Raw genomic sequence first — 11,313 nt, 5'->3', positions numbered from 1 at the left:
TCACATTTTCCATTCAGACATTTAGCATATGTGCTGGTCTCACACATGGCATATGCTTATCATCTTTTAAGAGTCATGCTCCCCTCCCAAAAAAGAGAAGCCTGCCCTTCCTGCAGAATCCACATACTTGGGGTTTCCCTCCTGCTCTGCTGGGTGTGCCTCCGAATACCTTCTGCAAAGTTCCTTTGAGTCTGACACCTGGATGGCTTTGGTGTTGATCTATCTTCTCCCCTCAAGCATTCTCAGGGCTTTTGGAGAGGGCTCACCCCACTGGAGGGTGATAAAGTAATAGACTCTTAGCAGTGATATTTTGAATATCATATAAATGCCTTTTAAAGTTTTTTAAATCTCAAGCGTATCACTCCTTCTTTTCCCTACCTGCTATCTTAGAGGCTGCCATGGTCCCAGACTTGCAAAAATAAGAATTAAGTGAAACCACATCAACTAAAAGACTTCTGCACAACAAAGGAAACAACAAAATGAAAAGGCCTCCTGGGGCTTGAGGAAAAGCTTATATTAGTCACATGTCAGAACAGGGGCTAATATAAAAACACCAGGAAGTCATGCAGCTCAGCACCAAAAGTAATAGTAAAAATGCGCAAAGCTAGGTGTGGTGATACACATCTGTGATTTCAGCACTCAGGAAGCTGAGGCAGGAGAATGATGAGTTGACCACCAGCTTAGATTCCACAATGGAAATAATAATAATAATAATAATAATAATAATAACAACAACAACAACAACAACCACAACAACAACAACTTGCTGTCAGACAGAAACTCCACTAAACATTTTTCCAAAGGAAGCATAAGAGTGGCCAACAGGTATATGAAACCATCCTCACTATCACTAATCACCAGAGAAAGCAAAGCAAAAGTGGAGGAGGCAGCAGGCACACCTGTTAGATGGCCATTGTTACCAAAAGTGCAAGAGAAAGCAAGTGTTGGTGAAGGTACAGAGAAAAGAGAGTCAGACACATTATTGTGTGGAATGTAAACTACTACATATATTGATAGAAAACAATATGAACGAGAAGACAAGCCTCAAAAATTAGATGACCCAGCAGTCCCTTTATTTACAAAGGAAATGAAATTCAAATAATAAAGCCTGGCTTAGGAAGCAATCCCAACCAGCATCCTTCCTCCCACCAAGGTCCACACAGGCTATCATGCTTGGCTGTTGCAATTTTTAATATAATGTGTTTTATTTTCTCATAAAATTTATTTTGGATTGACAAGGTAGCTCAGATGTTCAGGGCACTTGTCACCAGGCCTAAAAGCCTGAGTTTGAGCTCTAGGACACAAAAGGAAGAAAGAGAACTTGTACACCCCAAATCCTTTCCTCCGACCTTCATTTGTGCTCCATAGCATGCACATACATACACACAAACAATAAATAAATAGATATATGTACTTCCAGACATGGCGTGGCCAATGCACCTATGACCTCACTGCAGGCATAGTTACCTGCACAAAGTCAACTCAGAAAGATCAGTCAGAATTCCAACATGCAGTGCTGGCCAGATTATATTATTAACAACAACAATGAAATTGAAAGGGGATTTGAAAGGGGAAGGATGGTGTGTTCTAGAAGCTTGGGGAGAGGTTGGTTAAGGTAGTCAAGATTTGTTGTTTACACGTATGAAATTGTCAAAGAATAAATAAAACTATTTCATTAAATTCATTAAGTTGAAATCAAAATTCTTTCTTGTTACTTAGGAAGGTTTTAAATTGTTCTAGAATTGCCTTGGTGGTGCAGTTCCCCTGCTTTTAATTGACTACTATATAATCTGGGATCCTCACATTGTTATTGGTAACTTTGTCTTAGTTATGTGTACAGTGCAGCCCACCAATCTGTTTCCGCTTTTCTTTCCCCTTTTTTCCTGGTTTACATGTGTTTTCTATAGACTAGCTTTGTTATTCCTTTACCTTTGTCTTTGTGTTTTGATCTCAGATATACAATTAAAATAAAAGCTCTCTAAAGGGACTTTTGCTGAAGGCTCACCTCTGGGTTGGTTGAAGCCTATATTATTTTAAGTGCTCTATTTGCAGAAATAGAGCACAGAAATAACACAACAACCCCAGGAGGAACAGAACACGGCATTGGCCATTCAAGTCAAACACAAATGCTGTTCATGTCTATTAATCACAAAAATCCAAATATGACTCCTGTCAAAGAAAAAAATTATAAAGATGTACAGAGTTCATAGTGCCTGTTTCCCCAAAGTGAATGATCTCAGCTGGCCTTCGGCTCCTCAGCGAAATCCACAGAACAAAGGCTGTCATAGAAATGTCTTTTCTGGGGCTAGAGAGATGGCTTAGCTTGAAAGAGTCCTGTGTCCTCTTCCAGGATCCTGAGTTCGATCCCCCAGCAACTACATGGTGGCTCACAACCAACTACACCGGAATCTCATGCCCTTTTCTGGCATACAGGTGTATATGCAGATGGAGCACTCATGTATAAAATAAATAAAATCTTTTTTAAAAAGAAAGGAAATGTCTTTTCTTTACCTTGTAGGCTTGCACAACTTGAGAAAGGGGGCTGATTTCACGGCTGATTTGGAAAGAAAATTTAAGATCAGTAAGTTTTTCTAATCCTCTTCCCCCTGGTTTTCATTAAGCAGGGAGTGCTCCCATTTGGGGTGCTCTGCCCTGCATAGCTGTCTGTTCCCAGCTCTTGTTCCAAAGAGGGAGAATGTTACCTGGGGGAAATTTTGAACTTAGGGGACTCTAAAACACCATTGGGTTGTGTGGGCACAGAAAAATAACCACAAATCTAAAATTCAAAGGAAGACTGGGCTTCTTGTTTAAAGGGCACCTCAGCCTGTGCCCAGCTCTTGCCAGCCTTTAGCTCACTAGAGCAGGATCTTCCAGGACACACTGCATGCACGCACTTCTGCTTCCTCAGAGGGTGACCACTGCAATCTGAGTGTGGGCACCCTGAGAGTCTGTCGTGGTCTGACCTGAATAGCACTGGTTGCTGGGCCCCTACAGCAGCTCTGATCTTGTCACTTTCCCATGCGAATCTCAGGGTCCTTGTCTAAACTGTTGAAAAATATTGAATACAGACTCACATCGTTTCCTTTTCCTCTTATGTTTTCTTCAAAGCATCTTTTATTTAAAACTAAAACCATCTATGGGTATAAAAATCCTTTTCGCATTGGAGGTGATCTGAAATTAAATGTCTTAGATTGCTGAAGTCTCATTCCAGCCAAGAGTATTTGTCACATGGGAGAGGAGAGGGGTCTATATGGAGGGTCCGTTTCATAGTAATTGAAAGACCTTGGAATTCTCATCAGTATCCACTAAAGCAAAAGTCAAATTTGAAGAAAGGCATACCCGTGGCTGCGTTAAAAACATATCCAAGGCGGTCAGGAACTAACCTAGAATTTTCTGATCCAGTCAGACATGTTCCTACTTAGCAACTGGCCTATTTCTACGGATCTCTTTACTGTGCCATTTTAAGATAAAGCTTTAAAATCCTTGCTTCTTTTAAAGCTACCAGGCAACCATTTATTTTGACCTTCTCCTACAAACTCCCAGGCCTCACCTTGCTTGGTAGACAGCCTCCCCGGCTAACAGTGTTTACCCCATAAGCACTGCCAGTCACAGAATGGACCCTAATACTGATTATCTAGGATGGCAGTCTGGGCCCTGGAAACCCTCACAAGTCATCCTGGATCACTTAAACTAGGACAGTGAAAATTTTACAAAGGAGATTTCTTTAACTTGACCACATTTGTAAGAGTAACAGAGGTTCAGTGAGCTGCTCCCCGTTCTCTCCCAGCCCCAGGTGCACAGTGCAGGTCCTGACGTGGGGCTCTGCTTCATTTATTTAATTTCACTCATTTATTTATTAGCGTGTGGTGGGGTAGGTGTCAGAGGAAAAGTCTCTTCAGCCAGTTCTCCCCTTCCATGTTGTGGGGCCCCAGAGTTTGCACTACACACCTTTACCCTAGAGAGTCAGCTTTAAACAAAACAGTGACATGTGCATAATTAAGCATTGGAGGAGTGTGTTCCTACCCATGGGTCACCATTCCCACTAGCCATCATCATCACTGTCGCTGACTCCAGTCTCTTGTGGTCCTCATAACTTCTCAGACCTATGTGGGATCTCTTTCGGGGAAGATAATATCCATTTCTGGCTAGTACCAGGCCACCAACATTTTTTTTTCCTTCTCCCAGCAAGAGGTTCCAGGAACATCATCTCAATCACCTGATAGGCGAGGAGAGAGGCCCACGTCTACTTAGCATTGTGCCATCCTCTTTGGAGACAGCGACGGACAGTTTCTGGTCTTGAAGTCCAGCCTACCCCATTGTTTTCTGGTTCCTACAAGACAGAGGTCCCAGAATGTCCTATGCCCAGAAAACCCAAAAGAAGAAAGGATGGAGGAAATGTTTGATGCCTCCTGGAAAGCAGCCTTAAATTTCTGGACAACTATTAGGAAAGAAAATGTCTCCCATATGTGTCCTCACTTGTGGCTCACAGATTTTCCCTATGTCAGACTTCAGTGCATAAAAGAGGCTCAGTCACTGTGATCGTTTTCTAATTTAAAAAGAAAAGTGCTGGAGAACCCTGTATGAACAAAAAATTCTTTTTTTTTGAACTCACAGCGATCCACCTGCCTCTGCCTCCCAAGTGCTGGGATTAAAGGCGTGCGCCACCACGCCCGGCTGAACAAAAAATTCTTTTTGTGAACAAAGAAAGTGCAGCAGGGTGCCATGTTCCTATGGTGTAGCAGACGTCATATTCCCCTGACTCAACAACTCCTCCATTCAAAAGCAGGTGAAGACAAGGGCATCTTTTTCACAAAAACATCCCTTCAAAAAGGTTTTATTTGAACATAATATTGGTGGGTCCCATAAACCTTTGAAAAGAAAAACAAACAAACACTTTGCTTCATTTGATGGGAGATTTTCAGGAGAGAGGGAGAGACAACACATGCTGAGCCTAAACTTTTTAAACCAACTCTGAAATGTCTCTTTTCGAAACAAGGAGGCCAGCTGCCTAGCTCCTAAGAAGAAGTCAGGGACTCTCTAGCAGAGGGCAGATGGTTGTTGAGAGATGTGGTCCCATGTGAAGGGGATTTAAATTTTCATGTTTTCTCCTTTGTTAATGATAACTATCTGTCTGTCTGTCTATCTATCTATCTATCTATCTATCTGTCTATCTATCTATCTATTTTGAAGCTCAATGTGCAGCTTTAAACTATCTGTCTGTCTGTCTATCTATCTATCTCTCTGTCTATCTATCTATTTTGAAGCTCAATGTGCAGCTTTAAACTATCTGTCTGTCTGTCTATCTATCTATCTCTCTGTCTATCTATCTATTTTGAAGCTCAATGTGCAGCTTTAAACTCACCTTGAATTCCTGTTTCACTCCTCAGGGCCAGGATTATTGATGAGCAACATCATGCCTGGTTTAGTAGTGACACTTAAAAACAATTTTTATGTATCTGCTTGTGTAGGTGTGAGTGTATGCACTGACTGCTTATTAATTAGTCACAAGATCAAGATTTTAAAAACAAGTTTGTCCAATCTATATATCAAGGCTTCTGGACTGAGAAAAAATGGTCATACTTTTACTGGCTGTCTTCTGGACACAATTTTAACTTCTGTCCCTAGTCTATGTTTGTCTCAGCAGATTTTTACCTGGCTATCAGACTCCATCCAGAGACCACCTGTAGATCACAAGCTGTTGAGATCTGGGCCTGCTGGAAGCTGATGTAAACCAGTCGCATAGATTTGACTGCTCCTTGTCTCTTCAACTAAATGGGCTAAACAGATGCTTCTGATAAGTGCCCCATTGACAAGCTTTCCAGCCTTCCTGGGCTCCTGATAAGAACATCCTAATGTTAGCTAGAAGAAGTTGCAAAAGAGACTACGTCATCCATTATCCCACTTAATAGGCTGAAATGCTATGTCAAAAAGGCTTCTCTGGCATAAGGGACAAATGGGCCCTTACTTCTGTTTCTCCCAGTCATGCTTTGTGCTCCTTATATGATAGACTTTACATCATGACAAAACTGTATTAACGCTGTCAAATTTAGGGTTTTGAAGACACAAAGCAACCCATTGTATACTAGACAAAAGCCATAAAATCAAAGGTTGACATGAGGAGGGGCAGGGGATGTGAAGCCTGTGTAACCCCATTGTGAAAAGGAAATTCCATTTTTAAGAGAATGTGGAATCTGACTAACTTCATTCTGTTAAAAAGCTACCAGACTCCATTGTATCACCAAAGACCTCCAGCTCTAGCCCAGAAAGAACTCCCTGGATGAGGTCAAGCTGACTAAGAGCCAATGTTTATGCTCTAAGGAAAAAAAAAATGTTTATACCTCTAGGTTACTTCAGGTTACTTCAACCACAAATGAACCTGACCTTACATTCCTTGGGTGCTCACCTAGCAACAACCAATCAGCTCTTTGGGAAAGCGCCCCGAGTCCAAATTTACTTTCTGCTGGTCAAACTGACCCCAAATGGTCTGGCACATAACAACCGCCAATCAGGGACAGACATGTCTGTCTGTCTGTTCAAATGTCATTCAATCATATACTGTAAAGCCCATTTCTTTGTCTAAAACCTACACACACACACACACACACACACACACTTTTCTAAGCCCTGTGCTCTCATTCCCAACCCATGGCTCTGGGCTTGAATAAGTAACCCTTGTGCCCCTTGCATGGGAAGTGGCTCCTGAATGATCTCTGGGGATCTCGAGATCTGGGCATAACAGAGCCATCACCCAGCGCCAGCAACGACATTTTAAATAGAAAGTAAGACATAAGCACATCTCTGAGCTTACACTTAGAAGTATTTATTTCCAATAGTGTATCCTAAAGCAGAATGAGAGAGGCGGTTCCTACCATGATGTTTCCTTATTCACTCAGAACCAGGCAGCCCAGGTGCTCTCCCTCTGCGCGACGTTTACAGCATAGGGCTTAGAATTCACAGTATTGCTCTCAGAAGGGAACCTGGGAGTGCTCTCCTAGAATTCCCCCTAGTTTAATGCCCTGAGTTAGACTTAAAATCAGGTCTTGGCTCGGAGGCTGATTCTCACTGAGGAGAACCGAGCTCAGGCGAACCATGTGGAGAGCGTCTTTGAACTCTCTTGAACAACAAATTTACTCAAGATTCTTTATAAAAATTGTGTTACAAGTATTGCGCTCGGGCCATTTAATGCTGACAGGAGCATGCAAAATGGGACGGGGAAGCGGAGATACTCACTGCAACCCATCTGAGAAACCTAGTTATGTGAATGCGCTCACGTCAGAACCAGGCGACCTAAGTGAGCCAGTGAGAAGGGATTCCTGAGGCCATGGCGGTCTCTGAGTGGTCTGAGGTCTCCTCACGTTCAGTTCCCCCTCGTAAGCCTGCCAATCACAGGGCTGCACCGACCCTCCTTGAGTCTGGCACGTTTATTTCAGTGTTTTAAACACCAATGTTTCGGCCCATTACTGTGAACTTGGAAAAAATATTTTCCCCCATATGTGTTCTTAAAAACGTCAGATTTGTCCACAAAACTGAGATGGACATTAGGTTTCAGATTCAACGCTCCTCGTCTGTAATATAGATTCTTGCGCCCGGTTCACCCGGGTGCTGAGTCTTGGGGTAAGGCAACCACAAAACTCCACACGCTGGAGAAGCTCTGCCTTGTTCAGCAGTTTCACCTGTGTTCCCAGCGCTCGGATTCCCAAACCACTTGGTAGGAAGTCTTGGCCATGGGTGGGTGCGGAGCAGGGTTCCTACCTTTGAAATCATTTTTTTCTGTTAAAATAGGTGTTGGGTCAAGGTCATGAGAGGAGAAAGAAGCCCCGTGCTGGTTGAGATAGGAGGGTTATCACGAGTTTGAAGCCACCTTGGGCTACAGAGCTGGCTTCTGTCTTAATAAAAAGATAAAAGACGGGGGGGGGGAAGGCATAAAAATAGAAAACAAAAGCTTCTCTCTCCCTTTCTGTCTCTGTCTTTCTGTCTCTCTCCCTACCCCCCCCACCCCCCCCGTTCAAATAGAACTCCTGGAAGAAACTAGACATATGTCGTTTCTTATATGGTTCCATGGTGTAATGGTTAGCACTCTGGACTCTGAATCCAGCGATCCGAGTTCAAATCTCGGTGGGACCTCAGTTAGTTTTCTTCTCACTTAAACTGATATTCCAAAATTAATTCCTAATAATCCCACCTTAGTAAAGCTAAATATCTTTGTTGGTAAACTATCTTTATTCTTGTTTGTTTGTTTCTTAGAGGGAGAAAAGGAAAAAGCCTCAAGAAGTAATCGCAGGAGAAAGCTACAAGTCTCCATAAGAAATACACTCACCTGGGTGTCTTGCGGCTGAATGGCCTGGAACTTCTAATGCTCCTGTCTCCGCTCCTCGCGTGCAGGAATAACAGATAAAGTAGGAGGACACGGTTGGCCACGGGCGCAAGTGGGTAGAGAAAGATCCAAGCTTGACCCATTTGCTCTAGCACACGTCACGGAAACAGTGATGGGGAAGGGTGTCATAGGGATGACGTCATGTGAGCGAGGAGTGGGGTGGGGTGGGGTGGGACTTGTGTTACTTCTGAAGCTCCCATCTCCGCTAAATTACAGGCCTTAGCAAGCATGCAAGAGTTGGCAGGGGCCAGGAAGACGGGATCTGAGCTCTGGAGCCCAGACCAGAGTCTGCCCCAGGAGTCCCCAAAGTCACCCTTGCTTTTCTTGAAACATCTTTCTTTAAAGTTTTGGGTTTTTGTTTTTGTTTGTCAATTTCGTACTTGTACACAGTGTGCTGTGACCGTATTCATCACTTCTAATGCTGTTCCATGCCCTTCTTCGGCTGGCTGACCGTCTCAGCGAGTCCGGCAGTGTGCGCGCTCGCAAGCAGGTCTTCTTCAGGGAACCACACGCTGGCTGTTCATAATTGCAAGGCCACTTCACATTCAGTTTCACAGCTCATAGCCTACACTTTTTTAGGACAAAATATTATAATGGGAAGTAGCGTGTTCGCACTCTCCAGTGTCAGAGGCTGTTTTACCACATTTCACCGAGGAGGAAGGAGACTGATTTTCTTTCAATAAATAACACCACACATTCGACTACAGGCAACGTACATCTATCGTAGGAATTGTGTATCTTGATTTTTCATTAACATGGACGTGTAAGAAGTTTGATTTTTGTTCAAAATATTGGTTAACCCTGTCTTAGTTTATATAACTGCAAATCTGTTCGCCACCATTTACTAAATTTAGGGAATTTTCTTAATAAATTCACCTCTTGTAAGATCTGAATTTACTTATAACCATATATGACCACTGCGTTTGCTGTTAGCTCCCACTGAGTTTTCAATACATTTTCATATGTAGACACATGAACTGGTGAGGAGAAATATTACCCTCAATCCTTCTAGTAAAGAATGCAAGCTCCCTTTTGGTATATAATAAGTATCTGTTGTCCTTAAACTATAAAGACAATTCAAGCCAGAAGAAGCAGGACTAAAATACGGGTTACTGAACATAGCTAAGGAAAAAAAAAATCAGAACAGTTTATAGAAGTATCTTATATTGCAATAGGCCTTTAAGTGTAAAAAAGTTTGGCATAAAATTGCTTGGCAGATTTAGACTACGTTGTGGAAGAGGAAAAGGGTTCGTGGAAAATAAAGAAATGCTATCCTCAGGTTAAAAAAAAAATCCATAAGGCCTAAGGAGATCCCAGTAGTTAGTCAAGACCTAAGGTACGTTAGTCGGGAGCTTGGGGAAGGTTAGCACAAATATTTTAGATAACAGGCAGCTCAAGGACGGCACAACGATTTTCACTGTGAGTGGAAAGCAAGTGTAATACCGAGAAACGAAGAGGATAGAGAATGGAGATGCACAGGTACTTCGATGGGATCATCAAAATAAGAAATGGTCCTTTTCGGAGAAAGAAATAATTACACATGAAAAGTCCTTAAGTAGTCTTTCACGTCGAAAGCTGGTACCACAGTAGAGAGCACAGCCATCACAAAAAGACCTTAGGATGAAGGCAAAGAAGTAGTGTACTGTGGAAGACGAGGTGGCCGAGTGGTTAAGGCGATGGACTGCTAATCCATTGTGCTCTGCACGCGTGGGTTCGAATCCCATCCTCGTCGGAAGGGCCCAAACATTATGCCTTCCCATACTAAACTGCCTAGAAATGAAACCAGTCTCACTGCCACTACTGAGAGTTTGGTGGGAGTCTGTATCACTTTATGAATGTATATATGTACACATATATAATAGGATTGTTTGTTTTAATCATTCACTTGCATTCAAGGTTGCTGGTTGATGCATTTGTGGCGTTTCTCTCTTCATGGCAGGAGGCAGGAGGCAGGAGGCAGGAGGCAGGCTTGAATAGGAGCTGTGTGTAGTGCTTTAGCATCCTCCAGCCTGAAGCATACCCAAAGCAACTCTTAGAATATCTTATGATATTCACATTTTGAAGGGCAGAATTACTGCTTACTTAAGAAAGTGGACGGTGAGCTGGGAATTAGGCTCAGCCCCTAAGAGCACTGACTGCTCTTCCGGAAGCTGGGGTTAACCGTCTGCACCTCCAGTTCCAGGATACCTGATGCCAACCACTTGGTCATAAACATAGGGCACAGACAGAGGCACAACATCCATACAAATGAAAACACTTAAAAGGCAAGGACATGGGCCACTACTAAATTGGGCTCTGTGTGATATTTTCCACCTCCAAATTAGGTTCATGCTCTGCATGCCCTGAAGAACGCCATGTGAAACACACACGCCCTTCTTTAGCACAAACTTCATCCACATCAGGAATAGACGTATCACAGTCATGATGGGGACTTAGGTTTGTGAAGAATAGAGAGGAAATAACCCTCAAGTGCGATTCCAATCTCTGAGTATTCTTAGCTCCCTCCTTTCTCGCATCACAAAGGTATTATACTATAATATGCTGTTTGACACTCTAAGTTTCCTTCACTTGAGTTCACCGAAATTGTTCCACAATCTGCTCACAGATGTCTTTTCTTCCCTATTTTTTCTTCTATTTTATAGCGCTCCACCAGGTCTAGTAGATTTACAACTAATTTCCTATGCACAAACATGTAAATTTAGCAAAATACTTTAAAACATTCTTTGAGAATTTCATACAAAGATTTTGATCAGATTCGCTCCCAATTCTTCCTTGAAAATTATAGCAAACCCTCCTCCCCAAGACTGAGGAACCATTATAGAAAAGGGAGGGAAAAGAGTGTAAGAATTAGAGGTTTGGGAGGACCAGAGAGAAACCATGCCTCTTGGATATGCTAGGAAGGCTGCACTCATGAGCTCAAACAGCTGCGGTTGCCTTCA

Source organism: Acomys minous (genome assembly GCF_964271855.1).
Source record: "Acomys minous genome assembly, chromosome: 9".
Taxonomy (NCBI): Eukaryota; Metazoa; Chordata; class Mammalia; order Rodentia; family Muridae; genus Acomys; species Acomys minous.
The sequence above is the reverse complement of the archived record's forward strand: the minus strand, read 5'-3'. Positions refer to the sequence as shown.